General features: G+C 35.5%; 1 protein-coding gene across 1 annotated transcript in view; it reads right to left on the bottom strand.

Moving 5' to 3' along the window:
* LOC118742618 (serine/threonine-protein kinase N) overlaps positions 1-6,970 on the bottom strand; it is a 131,729-nt gene that overhangs the window by 115,854 nt on the left and 8,905 nt on the right. The window lies entirely within an intron of this gene.

Here is a 6,970-nt window from a genome sequence, read left to right as displayed (position 1 = left end):
GAAGAAATGTTTGTTCTTCATTCGCTGGCGCCAACAAGACAAAATGGTTGAGCATCGTTGGACTACAGAAATTCAATGTAGGCTAAAAAAACGAAATTCCCTTAAATGCCGAAATATATTTGTCGATATTCGTGGAGACCTCTTGATTCTGCCAAGTCGCTGTAAAGTAAAGCATGCAATGGTTTTGGTAAATGAGCCAACGAAGGTATCCTGGTGTCTCCGAATGAGGCTTTGACGCAATATAACATTGCCAAACCGCATCCATAGGCCCAATCGTCACACGACAGTTCGGTTTAGTCAATGGCACGATGTATGTAATTGCACACTTAAAAGGTTTACGCACGAGGCGAATGTTGGCTGGCGACCAACTTTGTTGAAAGCGATTAGTTGAAAGTAGAATGCAAAGTTGAACAATGCAAACGCCTTTTTATGGCGAATATTTTTATATTTTTTTATATTTTGATATTTTTAATCATTAAATTTTTTTTCGGGCAACCCGGCGAATGGTTAATATTCTGACAGTTGTATAGTCTCCCCAGAATATTAAAAGTGCGACATCAAAGAATTCGAATTACCATATTCGAAACAATCGAGCCATATCCGCGAAGGAAACGTAAGCTCCAAATTTTTATATTTGCCGTTTTTTTTTGTTTAATAAATACTGCATATTTTCCACAAACAAATAGCTTCTTCATATCCATCATCTGGCAAACAAATACAACAAAAAAAAGCTGAAAGTGGACCATCCTCCATCCATTCTCGAGTTATGCGCCATCTGACGTACGCAAGTTTGGTATATACATAGAAATATTTATTTTCAATAACAATCGGGGGTTATATTCGAAGTAAGTAAGCTTGTTTAAATTAAATAATTAAATCAAATTCGCTTTTGTTTTAAAATACCACCATTCACTATTATCCACACCTTTTTATGGAATTTAGCTCCCATTTTAGGAAGTGTGATTGAATTCTTCCCCTTTTTCTCCTGCTTCCATAAACCATCCCTGTGGGTGGGAGTGCCAAATTTTAGAAAAAAGCTACTTACAAAACCTTTAATAATTGAATCATGGTAAATATCTATATACATACATATGTACGTATGTATGTATATCTTGAGAACGCTCTGAAAATCAAATCAACGATAGACGTGCCCAAAAACAAAGTACACACGAACTTTAGAAATTGTGGTCATTTTGGTTTTTTGTATCTTATTGCGCACCATTTTTTTTGCACGGATATTGCCTTTAGTTACTCAGCAACATTATGAAAGTCAGCAAACAAAAATTTTTGCAAACTTGGTTAAAGACTTCTTTCTACGCGGAATCTCCAATTCTGGGCAAAATTTATACTTTTCAAGTGCAAACATGTTGAGAATGATCTCAAGTCGAGGAGCACAATGTTTTCCATATAAAAGGCTTAGTGAAACACAAGGTTGGAGGTTGGCGACATATGGATTGTAGTACTTAACATATCCCCCAAACAAATATTTAGGTTAGTAAAGTTTTAGCTTAAGTTAGCTGGGACGGCAGTCCTCTGGGTCTTTTGTGATACCACATTTGGTTTACAGTTTTCCTTTCCCCGTTCAGCTATAAACTACTTGATACTTAGCAAGGAAGGTCATACGCCTCTAATAACAATTGTTTTAAGGTCGTCGAAAAAGTAACTGCCAAGAGATGATTTTGTTCTCGGTTAGATGGTCTTCTCTCGTCCTGGTTCATGCAGCTTCTACAGTAGTCGTTCCGAGGTACGTCCAGTATGGCTGCGTGTAATCCAATCAGACAAATTGCGGTAAAATCTCCAGTACTAAGTATGCGAATGTCTTGCCTCCGTACCTGAAGTGTGGACTTAATACATTGGGCATTTATGTCTGGCAATTTCTATGGATTTTTCATTCACTAGAAGCTTATATATCTAAAGAGGAATCAAAAGTTATCAAACCAAATTCTATGGAACTGAGAAATATTATTTTCTAATTTTTTTCCCGTTTATAAAAGCGTGGTATATTAAAAAGTTTTTTATTTATTTATTTTATTCTATGGATAAGATTTCGAGCTATTTTGCGGTGTACATGGCGTATGAGTAACATTCTTTCCTGCTAATTTTTCTTACGAAAAATCTTTGCGCATTTTCATATGACTACTTATTACTTCTTTATTTATCCATTGATTTTCGTCATTATCAGCTTAATTTTTTTTTAACAACACAGGCTTTTTAACACAGCCTTGAGTATACTAAACGTGCGCTCGACGTGAGTTGATACACATGGCGCCCAATTTAAAGATGGAACGTTTGAAACTTTTATATTATCAGGAATAAGGGTAAGCAAAAATAGGCAACTATCTTAAAAAAGGCAACATCAAATGTATATATTCCCCCGTGGATATTCTTTATCCAATATACTCTATCTCTTTAGTAGAAAAAAGGCAATTTCCATAAAATCCGTTTCCTGTTGATAACCGTCAGCGGAAAATTTTTAAAATCTCATTTGTACATAAATATGTACATTAGGGTAGTGCTAAAAATATCAGTATCTACATTTTGTAAGGAGCATCCCTTTATTTTGTTCTACGTACAAAATAAAGACATCCAAGAAAATTTAAAAATTTTGAACAAATTTCTACAGGTCACTACCAGGGTTTGAAAAAACTTAATATTTTTTTAATCGCAAACATTTGTCAAAATTTTGACAAAAAAAAAAATGAAAAATTTCACAATTTATTCACATAAATGCGTAAACTCGCTGAGCTATGTTTAGTCAAAGTAAAAATTTTGTGGAATTTCCAACTTTGAAGCGAAAAAATTAACTTTCTCAAGGGATTCAACTCGAATCCCAAGTTTCACAAATAAATTTTAAAATTTATCATACTGTTAAAATTTAAAATAACAAATTTTCTGAACAAAATTTTACGATCAAAATTTTGTAATTTCATGGCCTTATTCATAAAAATAAAATAGGTTTAAGGAGCTTTATGAAGTGCCATTTTCATGCAAATTTTCGATTTATAAAGCAGTTAAAGTCTTCTTTATTTTTTATGAATTTGGGTGTTAAATTTTAACAGGTTGATAAATTTAAATTTGATTGAAAATGTTCGGCCAAACAATTTTTTTTTCTCGAAATTCTTTTGCAAAAATACTTTAGATTCGAAAGTGGACAACGAACTTTTTTTCTATGGTACGGTCTAATGTACATGCTACATAAATATTGTGGAAAATTTTTTTTCTTAATGCCAAAACTTTTTCTGTTCAATGGTAAGTGGCATTCGAAAGCTATTTATTAATTATTGTAATCAATCTGCTTATGAAATACTTACTTTAAACAATTATTTTCTGCACTGCTTGATTGCAGAGATAATTTTTTGTCAATGATAAAAATAATAATAATAGATCGGGCCTTATACAGTATGTTAATGTTTGGCCGAGCTTCTCCGGGCATTAGTGGCGTGCGTCTTAATGTTATCACATAAAGGGGCGGAGGATTACAGGGACCTACAGATTCCGAACGGAGATTGCATTTTTATGCGAAGCTGTTTTTCATGGCAGAAATACGCTGGAAGATTTGTCCTTCCCAGACGAGGGGTGACCGCTATTACACAACATTTTTTTTTTCTCTTTTGTTTTTACGTTAGTCGGAACCTGAGCTCGATCGCAGGACCTGCGGAATGGTAGTGCGCACTTCTAACCATTACACCACAGCGGCCGCCTATGATTTATTTAATAAATAAAAATAAATATCTTGTAGTGCATTAAACCACAACTGAATGATGAGTATTTTGCATATACACATATATTCAAACAAATACATATTTACATAGTTATGGATATATATTTTTTGCACAGTACTAACGTATGTGGGAAAGTGAAAAAGCATTTGAATTGATTACACAAATTCCAATGCGTAAGTGGGAAGTTATGCATGAGCGCACAAAGGCATGCAAGTGTCTGCCCAGTTGGAAAATCTGAAGTTGTGCTATGAATTGTTAATTATGTAAGTAGCTAAATATGTAAATAGGTTTAAGCCTATGATTGTGTGTGTTACTTTCCAATTGTCACTGTTTTGCATGGAAACTGTTTTCTAACGAAATAGTCCATTAATGCTCTGAAGAACAATGTTTAAAGTTGGAGGTAAGAGAAACAAAGATTTTAACGCACACACGTTTCACACGTTTATCATTTATTCTGCGAACAATTTCTCACTAAATCATAGAGTGCGGGAACAGGCTGATATTGTCGTTCCTTTACCTTTTTGATTTTGAAGCTGTCGGATGTGGTACTGGGCTAAAGGCAGTGTCACACGATTGGTACATTTGTACCGATTTGTACATTTTGGCTGTTACAGAGTGGTGTTCTTTAGAAATTTCAGGTCAGCTCAATAAAAGAATTTCCAAACAACACTACTCTGTAACAAATCTGTACAAATGTACCAATCGTGTAACACTGCCTTAAGAATTTCATTTAGAGTACCCCAGTAAGTATTGTGAAAATTACTTTTATGTGTTTACAATGTTAAACACCAATTTGATGTGTGATTTTAGTTGAATTCAACTGTTACCGAGTTTAAAAAACCAAAAAATATCATTAAAAACTGCCAACAATCACAATTAAAAATTCATTAAAATTAATTAGAGAATTAGAAGTTTTATTGAAGATTGATACTTTAATACTTAAATTTATTTTCATGATACTCTTGATCCATTTTAGGTAATTTTGGTGATACATTTCTTGTGGACGCCGCGGCATATATTCATATGTGCGTGTGTCTGATGTAGTGTCAATCGAAAAGAATCTAAAATATTGTCAACTTGTCGCCTCTAGCGAGCAGTTATTTAGTGGCGTAGGTTTGATTTACGACTCTTTAAAAAACAGGCAGTGAAGCACGCCGAGTATTGACTAGTACATAAAATAAATTTGCTTAAAGTTTGTAACCAGAAAACTCTACATACATATCGTCACTAGATACGAATAAAGGCGCTCTAGTGTTTCGACGGCGAAAAAAGACGCTTAAAAAAAAATTTTACGAAAAAAGGCGCTTAAGAAAAACTTCGGCGAAGAAAGACGCGTAATCATAGATTTATACTTGGCCAAGGACCGTCACTTCAGCATCATTCCCCAAATCTCTTTGGAGAATAGTGAACATAGTTGACCTCGACAATAAGTTTTCGCATCCTTCTTCGCCGTCAAATATTTGAACGCGTCATCCTTCGCCGTCAACTATGTTAAGAGTCTTTCTTCGCAGAAGTTTGTTTTATGCGCCTTTTGTCGCGGTCAACTTGAGCTTGCGCCTTTATTCGTGTCTAATGCCGATATGTACGTGTTCGTCTCGGCGAGGAGCAGGATATTGATTGAGCCTCTCTTAGCATGCCCACCTGAAGGATAGATCCGTGGAATCTGCCCTGCACACAATTGTCAAAGTAGTAGACGAGTTCACTTAAGAACAAAAATTTTGCAGTAGGTGTCTTCCTTGATACCGAGATCCTTGATATCTCAATAATGTGCTATATGGGATGATAATGAGAGCCCTGGCTAAAATCAGAGTCGAGAACTAGTTAGTAAGGCTTATCTTCCATATGCTGCACGACAGAACTGTCACAGCAAAATTGGGTAATGATCAGCGTAAAGTGAGCAGAAACACCCCGCAAGGAGGCGTCCTTTCACCCTTTCTCTTGATAGTCGTGAGGCCTTATTGAGGAGCGACTAAAAAGGCATCGGTTGCTCTTTATTACTGAAAGAATGCCATGAAGAAGAGATGGCGTCTCTCTCCAAAAAGATATACTGGGTAATGAAAACTTTATCAAATCAATCATGTTACATGTAGTCATTATCTCAATGTTAGGAAGCTACAGCCCGATTTTATTTTCTGAAAGAATTTAATCCTCGCTTTCAGGCCGCCAGTCTCTCTCTACTTCTTCATAGAAATGGGAAATGTATTCCATGCACTTCTTCAGCAACCGGTGGCTTGCTTCTGATACCAATTAATTGGAAAATGTATGTAGTCCTTCTGAGCGTTGCTACTGAACCGACTCGATGTTGGCTCCTTAAATAGACTGGGCGTCAAGAACGCTCGAAACATATCTTCATTCAATCATGTGATCACTTAGTTGTGGGTTTCTGGTTCGCCGAAGTCGTTCAGCCTCTCCTCATTTTCGAAGGTGTTGGCGCATAAAGGCAAAATTTTCCGAATGTTACCTTTTCTGCCTATTCTAGCCGTTAAAGTCGCCAAACACGTTTTTAACATTGGGCTCATGATGTCGAATTTAGATTTAAGGCGAATTGTGGCAATTCGTTCACTGATGTGTATGAACCGAAAGACAAAATGTCGGAGTTTCTGTGCAACCACAAATTCTCCACTAAATGTATGCACCCTCTCATCTCGATAGACCTAAGTTATCTCGAGAAATAGGAGCCGCAGAATGTGGTTAAAATTATCTCTAAAATAGAGAGGGATTACGAGAAGTTTGATTTTGATGCGAAAATGCCATTACAGGGACTGGCTAGAGTTGAGGTATGAATTAACCGTTGGATGCTCTCTTCTTTTAAAGCTGAACACTCCTACTATTTATTTAGGTTCGATCTGTTAGTTAGATTTAATCAAAGTACATATTTATTTAATAATAGTTGTATGCATACATTTTATATTTAGTACCGTGTTTCCATTGTTGTTTGTTTTTTTTTTTTTTTCTTTCTCATTAGATAAATACATGTATGTATGTATGTATATTTGTGAACACGGCAACTATATTGCAATAGTTGCAGCACAAAAGTAGGTCACTCCTGTTTGCCACTTACTGCCTTGGTGCAGCATTTTTAAATACTCAAAGCAAAAAAAGGAATAACAAGAGTCCGAGCAAGAAAACCTCCGGTAAATAAAGAAATACCATTCGCGTGCATGCAATACGCAGCTCGTGACAGAGCATAAACGTTCCTACTTTTCTATTTACTTACAAGTGTATGACCGCATATACATACATACATA

The sequence above is a fragment of the Rhagoletis pomonella genome, unplaced genomic scaffold (assembly GCF_013731165.1).
Source record: "Rhagoletis pomonella isolate Grant_MI unplaced genomic scaffold, Rhpom_1.0 Rhpom_scaffold_00007, whole genome shotgun sequence".
Lineage (NCBI taxonomy): Eukaryota > Metazoa > Arthropoda > Insecta > Diptera > Tephritidae > Rhagoletis > Rhagoletis pomonella.
Note: the sequence above shows the minus strand (reverse complement) of the source record. Positions and strands in the feature narration are given on the sequence as shown.